The sequence below is a fragment of the Hemibagrus wyckioides genome, linkage group LG09 (genome assembly GCF_019097595.1).
Source record: "Hemibagrus wyckioides isolate EC202008001 linkage group LG09, SWU_Hwy_1.0, whole genome shotgun sequence".
Lineage (NCBI taxonomy): Eukaryota > Metazoa > Chordata > Actinopteri > Siluriformes > Bagridae > Hemibagrus > Hemibagrus wyckioides.
This window is the reverse complement of record NC_080718.1, coordinates 2,828,020-2,841,744: the sequence shown is the minus strand read 5'-3', so window position 1 is coordinate 2,841,744 and position 13,725 is coordinate 2,828,020.

Below are 13,725 nucleotides of genomic sequence, written 5' to 3'. Positions count from 1 at the left end.
CCCTTGAGCAAGGCCCCTAGCCCACCCTGCTCCAGGGGCGCTGTATCATGGCTGATCCTGCACTCTGACCCCAACCCCCAAGGATGGGATATGTGAAGACACAATTTCACTGAGACAAATAAAACAACTTAACTCATTTCATATAACCCCACCTTAAACTTCATCATCTGAAATAAACATCTGCTTGTGTAAATCCTTCAGAAATTGAAAGACCATTTTGTTTGGCCTCATCCGTTAGCAGGATCATCACCTGGGGTCTAATTTTTTTATTTGTGTCCTTTATTACCATATACCTAATGTGACTCAGAGTTAAAAAGAAGAAAGATTTATGTAATGGATTCTATATTTCAGGACTCTTTATGGTCCTATGGTCCAGAGTGTTAGGAAATATTGTTCCATACAGATTGGTAAAGGAATTATTCTGAGGGAACAGTGTGCTAAAAGAAGGGGGGGGGCAGGGCTTCTTGTACTGCAGCTTTAAAGCTCCAGTTGGATGTTGAATAATGCAGAGATGATAGAGATAAAGAGAAGAAACATAAAGAGAAGTAGACATGTTGAAAATACAGGATGTAAAGATAAGGCAGGAGGTGGGCTGTCTCAGGGACAAAACTTCAGCTAAAAACTTCAGCTATTGTCTCTCTCTCTCTCTCTCTCTCTCTCTCTCTCATCACGCTGATACAGAAGAAAGCGAACAGAGCAACAAAAAGAAATGATGAATAAAACCAGAAAGCCACATTGCTACGAAAATTCGTCCGCAGATCTCTCCAAACAGTGATAAAAACAGAATGATGTACAGAGCGGATGATCTGTCATGATGTTCATTCGGCGCTTCATATCTGCAAACTATTCAAAAACAAATAAACAAACAAATAAAAAAAATGAGGGGGACAATAAAACATAATTATCTATGCTACCAGCCTTGAACCTAAACTGCTGTTATTCAGGCTTTGCTTTATTTGCATGTGTCACTAGTCTCAGCAAACACAACACATCAAAACAAAACAAAAAACAGACAAGATCAAGTAGGCAATTAAAAAAAATACCTTGATAATTTAAGGGAATATTCTATCATGTCTATCAAGTTTTGTCCCAGTGTACAAAGACGTTGCTGAGATACAGCCACACTTCCTGGTTAGTGGCTTTGCTGTCAGATTCATTGGCCCACTGGAGTATTCATAGTTCTTTGAATACTCTGAATATGATGTGAGCCAAATTTAGTGACAATCAGACAAAATGTTTTTAGAAGCAACAACTTTTATTTTTTGACAAAATCCAAGATTAGCCTACTACAAAAAAACAATGGTCCAGTGGACTCCTCTTGACCCATGGAACTTAATTTGTAGGTTTTTACATTTTGGACACATAGTTTTAAAAAAAATGACCATTCTTCCAAATCAGGCCAACATTTGAACTGATGGCGGCGCTACAGAACTGGGTTCAAAACTGGTCATATTTTTCCTTAAACCCTCATCTTCTTCTTTCGGCTTTTCCCTTCAGGGGTGGCCACAGCGAATCATCTCTCTCCACCTATCCCTATCTTCTGCATCCTCAACACTTGCACCCACTAGCTTCATATCCTCATTTATTACATCCATATACCTCCTCTTTGCCTTATGTCCAACATTCTCCTACCAATATACTCACTCTCCCTCCTCTGAACATGTCCAAACCATCTTAATCTGGCCTCCCTAAACATGAGCTGTCCTTCTGACGTACCCTCCTTAATCAGTATGCCAAATTTCACTACTTTTCACCAGATGGTTGTTGTGGGTTGCCATTGACCTTGCAAGAAGAAGAGGAGGAAGAAGAAGAAAGAAGAAAAGGTAGAATAACAATAAGGTGCCTGGCCCCCTTACATTCAATTATACATTCAAGGTAACAATTTCTATTGATAAAAGTACTCCACAAATAAAATCGAATGGAATATAATCGACAAGAAAGACTAAAAAAGAAAGAATGGATGTTTTTGCAATTCAGCGATACTAATGCCGTCCAAACAAAGCAGAGTAACAACAGAAATACAGTCCTGTTCTAATTAGAAGAACCACTTCAGTGAAAAATGGTTACAATGATTTGTGGGTATTTAAACCCTGTGAAAGAGTTTTAAAACGACATTTTCTTTTCCCTCATGACCAAAACTGTTTATTACATGGTTTGGGTTGCATGACTCTTCATTTTCACAAGTTTTCCTTCATGCTTCCATGAATAAATTAGTACAATATATGTGAAAATATATAAATCTGTGTAACTGGAACCAAGAGCGTGAAGCATGGAAGCTCATACCCATCATCATAAACCTCTTTATTGGTTTCCTTTGATTGGAGGATGTTATTTGCAAAGTTTTTTTTTCTTCTAATAAAGTGGCGATAATCTGCCAAGTATATGGAGTAGGATTGTACAACCCACGCCACAAAATTTCATACAGTGTTGGCCACGACAGAATTCACTATGCAACAGGGCAAAACATTGTAATTGGATGCAATTGCGTTAATTTTATTTTGCTTTAATGGAATTCAAAGACTAAGCTCAGTGTTATAGAATGTGTTGTACAAGTTGACTGTCGGATTGGTTTTATCTAGTCTGAAATATTTCCATATAATATGTCTGGCCTCAATACTGTTCTCTGACTTCAATGCTAACAACAGCATCAGCTAGTGAATGCATTAATCGACAATGCAAATACATAGGTCGCTGAGGACATTAAAAAGAACACATACCTGTATTGACGCAAGGAAAAACGTTTGATAATATATGATTTCACAAATGACAAAGCCACTGCAGAAGTCCAGGTCTATCCCAGTGCTAATTTGCTCCAGAAGAGTAATAGTAATAGTATTTGTTATGGTAAAAGAGACGTGGTGATCCTTTACATGATAAGGACCAAAATGGTGCTACTAAGGGTTAGAATTGAAGGCTGTTGTGCAACAATTGTTGTTAGCTTGAAGTTAAAACTCAAGAGAAAATATAATTGGAGTAGATATCAACAATCTATTCCACACAAAAGTACTATCTAGCCTATGGAAGATTTAAAAGATACGATTTGAATGAAGAAAAGGAAATCCAACTACTCCCAACTGTGTCCAGATATCTAGGAGTGACTCCATTTTTAATATTATAATATAATACTATTTTGCTTTCAAAAAACGAGGGCCAATACATTATGGAGATTCAAAGTGGTTCTGCCAAGGAACCATTTGCATCACCAAGGTCAGATGAGATGTTTATAATAGTTGGCTAAAGTGAGGCTTAGATGAGGTAAAGTACACCTTGGCAAATGGGGACATTACCATTCTAGATGTAGAAAGAAATACTACTGATATTTACTGATTAAAAGTATACAGTTGGAGATAGTTCAAGGAAAGCTGACTCATCCCATGGTGGAGCCAAGATTCCAAAAATCAAGCAGTTATTTGGACTGTTTACATATTTAAGCCCTTAAACTAAAGGTTTTTCAACTGCAATGTCACCTGATACACCAACACGGATTGGTGCAATCAGTGGATATCACACCCATATATACTGGTTGAACATCCCATTAAGATCTAGACCCCATTTGAAGTTTAACAACCTTTAGCATTCCTTTAGATTTTGGTATGTGGCTTCAAGTTGGATTTGCTCGTTCAGCCACAAGAGCATTAGTGAGGTCAGGCACCAGTGATGGACGAGGACATCTGGTGTGCAGTCAGTGTTCCAGTTCATCCCAAAGGTGTTCAGTGGGGTTGAGTCCAGGACACTTCAGTTCCTCGACCCCAAACCTGTAAATTTATATCTTCATGAACCTTGCGTTGTGTACTTTTAGATCGAGTAAAGAGAAATTGTTAATGTTACAGCATACTAAAGATATTTTAGACAATTTTGTACTTCAGACTTTGTGGCAATCGTATATAAATGTAATGGTCAGGTTTCATGTACTTTTGGCCATATAGTGTATATTGCAAAGACTGAGGCAAGGGAATGGGGTGTTATGCAGTGGATATTGTACATACTTCAGAAAAGCTTGTGCACCATGGTGACCTTGCGTGGCTGTGAATAAAAGAACAATACGTCTCCCTTTTCTAGTGCCTGAAATTTTTGGACGAGTTTCAGGTCTTTTGTGCGATATTTGAGATATAGTTGGACAGGATGTTTTTTTTGCTGAAACCTGCCAAGGCTGCTTAATGGTATTAGCTTTTCTAACTCATTTACCTTATTAGAAATTCTAAAATGATGAACATTTACATGAACATCAGGGGAATATCAGGGGGTATCCAGTCTTATCCGTGGGTGCAGGTTTTCTGATTCCATATTGATTTTGGCTTTCAGTAGATTCAGGTGTAGCTTCTGCTTGGTTGGAATGAAAATCTGCATCAACATCATTGCGTTCCAGATATCACGATTTATACATTACAAAGTTTCCATACCCAACTACCAGCTATAGATGGATAACTGCAAGCAAACTAGTTTTTTTGGTTAAATACTAGTGGGATTTGAGTATCTAACCCCCTTTTGCATATTTATATCCAGCTTAAATGGAATGTTTGTCACTTACAGTAACTCTAGGTTGACTTGAAGCTACAGTTTGTGGCTTTCTGTATCCTTCATAGAAAAATGTAAAGCTTACTCCATATCAAAAACAGAAATAAGTTTTTTTCCAAAAGATATTGTTTCCCCCAGTGTAGGATTACAGTCCATGCTGACAAATCAGATAGATTTGTTCTCGACTGTAGTTGATGTTGAACCCTGATAATGAAGGGTCTTAGTGGATGTCCACACTTAGAGTTCGATCGAGCTGAACAGTAAGCACTATTCAACAGGGGTTTCTCTTGCTGGTCAAGCAGCTCTTGAGGAAGATTTAAAAGGTCAGAGAAGGCATCCTTTACAATTCTTGCTAGCCTCATATTGTTTCCTCTAGATCTGCTCACATGATTTTTTCATTTAAGACTGGTGTTTAGGGATGCAACAAGTCACCTTACTGTTCATTTCTGACACAGAGGTTTGATCAATTTGTCACAATTTAACATCCTTAAGTTATGACCTTTTAGACTCAGAAACCTCTATAAAGCTGATACTAGGTGCGTTTACATGGACACTTGTAATCCGATCGTAACAGGACTAGAAACACAATCAGATTAAAAAAGTGTTATGTAAACACGTCAATCGGATGGAATTTGCCACATCCGAATAAAATTTCAATCGGATGGTAAGGGGTGGTTTAATCCATTTTTAGTCCGATCGAGAGGACATGTAAACACTTAATCGGATGGAATATGTTCCTGGAATGACGTGATACGAATGATGTATGACGTACGGATGTTTATACGAATGACGTATGACGTATGGATGTTTTCGTGGACTGTGCGCATGTCAAAGGATCTAATCCGATTCTAATCATGTGTCATGTAAACGTGCATAACAATCTGATTACTTTATACCGCGTTCATGTAAACGCTGTGATCGGATTCGTCAATGATTCGTCTGATTAAAAAGTGTCCATGTAAACGCACCTACTGATCAAGTCAGCTTCATTTTGAACGCCACCAGCTATTGTGGTGCAAACTGGAGTGTTGGAGTGTTCCTCACAGCTCCTGGATTCTCAGTTTGACCCTGAGCTCAAGTTACTGTTTTTGTGGACTTTCACATATTGCCCCCATTCCCGTGTAGGTTTCCTCCCACCAGATACTGATCAAGTCAGCTTTATTTTTTACCAACACCATCCACAGTGGCGCAGAAGGGACTGTTGCACCATCATAGCTCCTGGAGCTCATCAGTTTTACCCTGAGCTCTAGTTACTTAGTGTGGACTTTCCCATGTGGATGTTCACCATCTGGTTTCCCCCAACCTCTCACTGATTGTGAATGAACCTTATTACACCACAGGACATATTCCCACCTCATGCTTAGTGGTACCTGGAATAGTCCCATATGACCCTGACCAGGATAACTTGACTGAACAGATTGACTGTAAGATTTCTTAAGATTTAAAAGTTTCTGGCATCTCTGCCTGTTCTGAAATCTGCATTTAATTTTAAACCTAAACCATGCCATGCTTTGATATTTTAAACAATATGAAATAGTCCCAGACCTACTCTCAAAATTTAAATGATCTGCTTTTAGTCCAATCTGAAAGGTCAACTATAAGTGCAATTCACAAATAGCTTGCCTCCATCTTGTTCAGTGCATCTTTCTATCAGCCCCCCCCAACTCCCCCCCCCTTCATCTACCTAGTATTGATGTGGAGAAATCGAGCAAAAAGAAGTGAGCGTAATTGCACTCATTTATTGTGTTTGTTATTTTTGTCATCTGCTTGCGATTCTTGGAAATGGACTTCCTGGAAACGGAGCAGGTAAATGCACTTCCAATTACAGCCACCCTCTGATAATACATGAGCTCTAAATCAGTACTGTTTTGGTACAAAATATCAGTAAATCTCAGTTGACTGCAATTCAATTGCAAGATGGACTTGTATACCTCATACAATTTTTTTTCCAAAAGAAATCAGTGAATCAACATTTAAACCACAGTCCAGTTGAATGCTAGATTGGTTAAAAAATCTTGACAAATTGTCAGCTGTAATTACAGTAACAGGTTTATAGCAAGGCACTTGCTTGACTGTATTTCTATAGTAGCAACAAACACAGGGACTTGTACAATGGACACATCAAATAACCAGATTAAAAATGTGTAGTAGTTGCAGATGTTACCTGTGAGGAGATAGTTATTTTGCATTGTTGTAAGGAGTCTCCAGTGTCAGTGCTTTATAACTATCATGGGTATGGCAATAATGTTATGTTTTCTGACGAGTCCAGTGTGTGCTGGGATAGGCTCCATCAGATCCCTGTGACCCTAATTAGGAATATAGCGGGTATGGATGGATGTTCTGTAAATCTGCTTTGAGACAATGTTCACTGTTAAAAGCGCTATACAAATAAAGTTGAATTGAGTCTTGTGCATGCTCCGCATTACTTATCCTACACAGGGTTCCACATCAGCCTTTGGACTTGGGGAGGAACCTGGAGTACCTGGAGGAAACCACTGAGGACACTGGGAGAACATGCAAATGCAGGAACCCAACCCCCAACCCATTAAGCGTCTCCTGTATAGTGCGTATAAATATTTATAGAAGTTTATGGAAGCATAGTAGTGTACAGTAAAAATGGTCTTTGCAATATTTCTAATTAGGCACAGTTGATCATATTCCAACCAATATAACCAAAAGCCTTTAAATACTGTTGAGAGTTTTTTTTTTTGCTTTTGATTTAATGAACTCATGAAATTGATTTCTCTTGCACCAGGCTACTTGGATGCCAGAAGCACTCAGACTGAACACAAATATTATTTTCCTCATGAAAAAGCCAATTACCTTAAATGAGGAAGGACGCTGCACTGCAAAAATGGAATCCGCTTCTGGCGTCAGATTCGTCTTGTTAGGTTCATCTAGGTGAACTTTAACACCAATACACAAGCCACGGGACAAAGAGCCAATAGGAAACAACAGATATAAAAGGATGATAATCATTATGTAGCGACTATGGCGACTTTCTCTCCTCTTAAATCTTCCCCCCCTTTTACTGATTGGATTCTATGTTCAAGTTAAAAACTTTTTCTGCAGGACACGTATTTCTGGTTCATGTTTGATATGCAAATCATTTGAAAATGCTTCTCAACTAGCTACAATTTCTTTCTTTTGAAAGAAAACACTTCCCTACCCCACACTATTAACCTTTGCTGCTTTGAAGAATCAAACCAAAAGCTGAAAAACAAAAGATTTTGTAAACAGTATTCTGTATCTCTTATATAATATTTTATACACAGTAGTTCAGTGCCAGAAAAAATCAGTAGTCATCGCTTGAGTCACAAGGCAATGCAAACATATAACATAACAATCATAACAGATTAATTAGCGTTTCTTTCATTTTCCACTAAACGGCATTAAATGGTGCAAATCTGTGATTCCATAGCTTGTCATTCTTCATTGCCAAGTCATAAGACCATAATTAAGTCCTGTATTTATCCTGTATTTGAGCCCCACTCTTTCCAGGGGCTTTCAAATAAACTCACAGATACAGTATGTGCAGACCACTGCCTAGTAAAACCAATCATCCTTATAATTACTTTATACCATATGGTACATCACAGCAGCCTTCAATAAATGTAATGAGGCTAGACCAAGGACGAAAATATGCAAATAACAGAAGCATAAACATAAACTGGCAAAATAAGCCTAGTAAACACATACAAAAAGGTTGAGTTATAACCAAAAATATATCAAAAGCCAAAAAGAATGTAGTCTGTAGACAAACCAAGACACTGAAAAGTGGGTAAATGTTCTGTACGGTCCCAAAATGACTAAAAAACTGCAGGTGTTAGTAATCAGGGATGATGGAGGGATGATGCGGTGATTATCCGTTCCTTTCTCTTTGGCAACTTTGGTTCATTTTGTTGTCTTCACGAAGAAGACGTGATATTTAGCTAGACGTTAAACCTGGCACAATCCCAAATCGTTCTACTTTTCTTTGGAGTATAACATAATGGTGTTGCAAGACATGCATACATTACAAACATTATAGAAAACCATTTGAGATTCAGCCACAGAAAAGGAACTCGTTTGAAGTCTTTCTATTTTTCACTTCCTTTAAACTTGCTGCATGTTGCGCTTATGGGAGTGCTACGAGCGACAATACCATGCACATTATATACGGTATATTCATGTCAAAGCATCAACTTTTGCTAATCAAGCCCAACACTTCTTGCACCAGAACCTTGGGAACGGAAATAAGAATTATTAAGAAGCTTAAGAAGTAAGCAGCTAGCTTTTTTTTTGCTATTGTGCTGAAGATAGTAGGCTAGTTCAAAGCAAAATTAGCAAATTGGGCTAAAAGTAGGCTGTAAGAAAACCAAGTTAAAAAAGTAGCGCTAATTCAAATATCTTTAACGTCTACAATGCCTAGCAGGGCACTTTAGATTCATCTACTATCCCCGGCAGTAGTTCCCTAAGGAGAAAACAGCCTGGAAAGTGACATTCAGAGCGGTCCATGATGAACATATTAACAAACACTTGCTAATGATCAGAGTACTGTTTATTTCTCTCATCCAGACACAGGCACTAATGTTTTGATGTGTCGTTTAATATGATGACAACACAAACGATTCTGTGTATTTGCTAATTAGTTTTGTGTGGCTAATTAGTGTTAAAAGCATTTAAATCTATCATAGCTGCCGAACTAAATGTACTTTCGGAAGGATGGGAATTTCAAAGAAGCATTCGAAGGAAAAGTAGAGTTTTACTTCAGTAACTTATTTTCTAGCAATTGGTTTTGGGTACAAATTTGAAATCATATAAAACATGCGGGATGTTAAGGAGGAATGCTTTAGATCCAGCGTGAACTATTTTGATATACATTAAGATTTCTTTAGCATACATCTAACTGATCCTCAAGGGATTTAAGGAACAAGACAGGGTGCCAACCCATCGCAGGGCACAATCGCACACGACAGCCTACAATGCATGCCTTTGGACTAGCGGAGGAAACCGGAGTTCCTGGAGGAAACCACCAAAGCACTGCTAGAACATGCAAACTCCACACACACACACACACACACACATACACAAGGCGAGAGGTGGAATAGAATCGTTTCAAGGTGTGAGGCGAAGGTGCTAACCACTAAACCACTGTGCCACCTTTAATTGGTCATAAGATTTAATAATTAATTCATTTATCTGAGTTAAAGCAAATGCTTTATCCTGGTCTTGGTGTAGATCAGTGCAATTGAGTAGGGTGCAAATTTCACACTGGATGGGAAACAAGTCTAAAGCATGGCACCATGCACACACACACACACACACACACACCTGTGTTGTAATGATGGATGTCCTGTTATAAATAGAGTTCTGCAAACTGGAGAAAAGTGACAGTCATAACAGACTGCTTTTTTTCCACCACCTTTTCACCAGTGCCTTTGTTTTCTCTCATATCTCACTACAACTGCTCCACCTTTATATTCTCTTCCCATTCGCCCTGTTGGTCCAACACCTCAAGGGAGCTGGCAAAACTGTTGCTGCGGTGATGAATGACTCCATCGGAGAGTCGGAAAATAGAGAACAAGAAAGGACAGGTACTCCTTGTGGTGTGTATTTACGCATCCATACTTCAAAATCTGTTCAACAATCAAAAACTGTTTAACAATTTTTTACTTACAAAATCATGTCTTTGCAAATTACACTAATTGATGACCATCACATTATGGTTAAAACATTAATGTAATATTCATTTGATATTAATATTGAAATATTTAATACTTCTTCCATTTTATTTTATGACCTAGTGCTTGCTCAAGTGTTTAGTGAAGAGGTGGTTCTTTAGTTTTCTCTGGAAAAAAAAGAAAATCCTTTGCCTAAGCTGTCTAGACAGCCAAGAGAAGTTCATTCCACCACTTTAGCACCAGAAGAGCGTTTTAATGCATGTTTCCCTTTGTGTCTTCAGGGACAGCAGGTCAAGTTGAGTCAAATAATAGCTATTAATGTAGGTTCATGCCGCAACTCTCGGCTAGACAAAGGGTACGAAAAAAAAGAGTTATATTTTGGAGGCAGATTTTAATGTTTGCTTTTTTTTGTGGCCCAGCACATACATATGGCAATATGAGAGTGTCTTTGTTGTCATACAACCCCCACCAAAGGACCAGTCCAGCCTCCTTGTAGTGCTCAGTCTCACAGTGATCTCAGAATAGAATGCATCATTTAGGACAAGAAGAGACAAGTCTGAATGTAGATTTGCTGAGAATCCTAGCCAACCTGTTTCTCTAATGTGAGATAGATATTTTTATTCTTAATGGTCAGCTAGCATTAATGTGCACACCCTCAAATGCCATGTGCAAAAATGTGCCCGCATGAGAGGCCCAGGTTCTAGACTGTTAGAGACTCAAATCTTGTCTATCTCTGGAGAGCCCAAATTGGACCCTGTCTGCTAATCATTGTGGTGTATGGTGTCACAGGGCCACAGGGATCTCATACCATCACCTCAACCAAATGTTGTGTGTGAGTGACTGTATGCTAGATACTGAATCTTGAATGTGGACCTTGTAGTGGAATCTAGGGTTGCCACGCAAGAACCCATGAAAAGTTTTATTTAGTTGTACCTCATCTTAAATGGACTGGTGGCCAGAGGGATCAGGGAAGACCTTGTGATTGAATCAACCAAACATTTGCTAGTGATTACCTTTGAGTGACACCTGCAATGAGCGGGGAACTGGATAGATACTGAATCTTGAATGGATTGGTGGTGAGATGATGGGGGAGACCTTGTGCTTGAATCTGGGGATGCCATGCAAGATCCCATGGAATGTTGTAATCAGCTGTACCTCATCTTGAATTGATTGGTTGGTAAGGTGGCTCTGGGGGGATCTTGTGGTGGAATCTAGGGTTGCCATCAGGAGCCCATCCAACGTTTTAATTGGTTAAACCTAATCTTGAATGGACTGGTGGTTAGATGGCTCTGGTGAGACCTTGTGGTGGAATCTGGGGTTTGTCATGCAAGATCCCATGCAACATTTTAACCAGTTGATTCACTTCCATGAAGGTGAACTTGCAGAGTGTACGTTGTTGTGGCTAGTACATGCCAGCAGCTTCCCATACTAAGACCAACTGTTCTTCTGTCACAGAGGAAGAAAGGATGTTCATGTACCAAAACATTTACATTTTGCATTTCTGGCATATCTCATTTTATACAACTGAGGGTTTAGGGCCTTGTTCACGGGCCCAGCAGTGGCATCTTGGTGGACCTGGGGTTCAAACTCACAACCTTCCTGGCCAACGCCTTAAGCACTAAGCTACCACATCCCAAGCAGAGGCTAGAAGAAGACATCCTCAGCAGGACATATACTATAAATATGTATGGTCAGACATTAGTGGAATGGCTCTCCTCTTTGCAACTACAACACTGGAGCTACTGACCAAACTGTCAAGATATCACATACTGTTTCATCATCAGTTAAAACCTATGCCTGGAACATTGAACCCAAGGCAGAAATACACCCTAGACAAAGATGCCAGTCTGTCAAAAGGGGAACCATGCAAACACAAACACACTGACACTTAAGGCCAGTTTAGAATTGCCAGCCTGTCTACCAGCATGTTTGTGCACACTGGAGACTGGAGTAACTGAAGAATCTGGAGGAATCTCACGCAGACATAGAGAGAACAAAACTCCACACTGACAATAGCCTGAGCTCAGGATCGAACTCTGGAACTGTGAGGTGGCAACACTTTACCAGCATGCTTCCTTTGAGACAAATTCTTCCAACTAAAATATGTGCCATTGTTAGAAATGAAGTATTCAATCCTCTTGTGATAAATAATGAAAGACACTTTTGATATACTATGATGAAACTCATTCGTGGTGGTGGACTCAGACTTAGACCCTGAACATCTTCTATTCCACAGAGGAATCTGTTGCAGGAATACATTTCACACTGCCATTACGGCAGTACACACAGCCCCAGGGGAGAGGAGGAGACCAAGGAAAAGTGACAGCCTCACACATGCTGTGTGGGTGTGTGGTTGTATTTCTGTGTGTGTGTGTGTGTTTGCGAGCACACAATCGCTTTGATGGATGGATAAGATTTAACAACAGTGGTTCAGATCTGTCTCTGCTCCCACACATGCATACATAAATGTGTACAAAAGTACAGCAATGAAATTCGCTTACATGCAAGCGCACACACACACTTCAGTGCTACTTTTTTCTACTTGTGCACAGGTGCATGCAGCGAGACTGCATTTAGTTCAGAGATAAATGAGCGTCCTTAGAGACACACATCAGTCACACACATACACACAATGTAGGTAACCTTTACATGCAGACAATCAGTTTGCACCTAATCAGACCACTTTAAGGCCCCAACACACACACATACACACACACATACACACACAGATCCACTGGTATTTACAGTTTTGGTTAAACAAATCTTTTTGGCTGCTACAAACCATTTTCTCTCTGGCCTGCGTGTGTCTGCACGAGTCTGCATGCAGCGTGTTACATCTGTTTCAGCTCATCTTGTGCACCTCATTAGGCAGAGATTTTCTGGAATAAGCTCTGAAATCTTTTATTCCTTATCATGTCTCATTCATCTGGAAGGTTCTCCCCAATCGATCATCCCTCCATCAAGTCAAAGGGGGGGGGTGGAGGAAAACAGAGATCGTCCGGGCGATAACGCTGACAGGCAACACGCTACGATTCCGCGGGCTCTCATTAGCACGTTGCCATGGGAGACAGGCAATGAGCAAGAGACTGGATGGATAACGTGAAAGACATGAAAATAATGCCAACTAATAAAGCCATATGGCCGTGAAATCAATACTGAATTCTCTATTTCTTCATCCTAGCTTAAGAGAAACGAGTTAGCATTTTGATGGTTGGATGTTTGCAATACCTTGTGATTAGAAAACTTTCCCTGTGTGCCCACGTCATTCTTACGGGAGAAATGACTCTAATTAGAACAGCTTATTTGTGGCTAATTGCATGTGGGCCCTTTATCGGTGACATGGCGAGTGTGTGAACACACTCTTTCACTTAAATGATTGAATATATTTAGCTGCTACAGACAGAGAGAGATTATAAATAGCTTAATTAGGCCATGCTTGTCTAAACAGTGTCTCTTCTAGATTTTCTTTTTCCAGAGAGACTGTATGTAATTCTTTTTATTTTAGTGGTGAGTAATATCATTTCAATTTTCGGTGGAAACATGACAG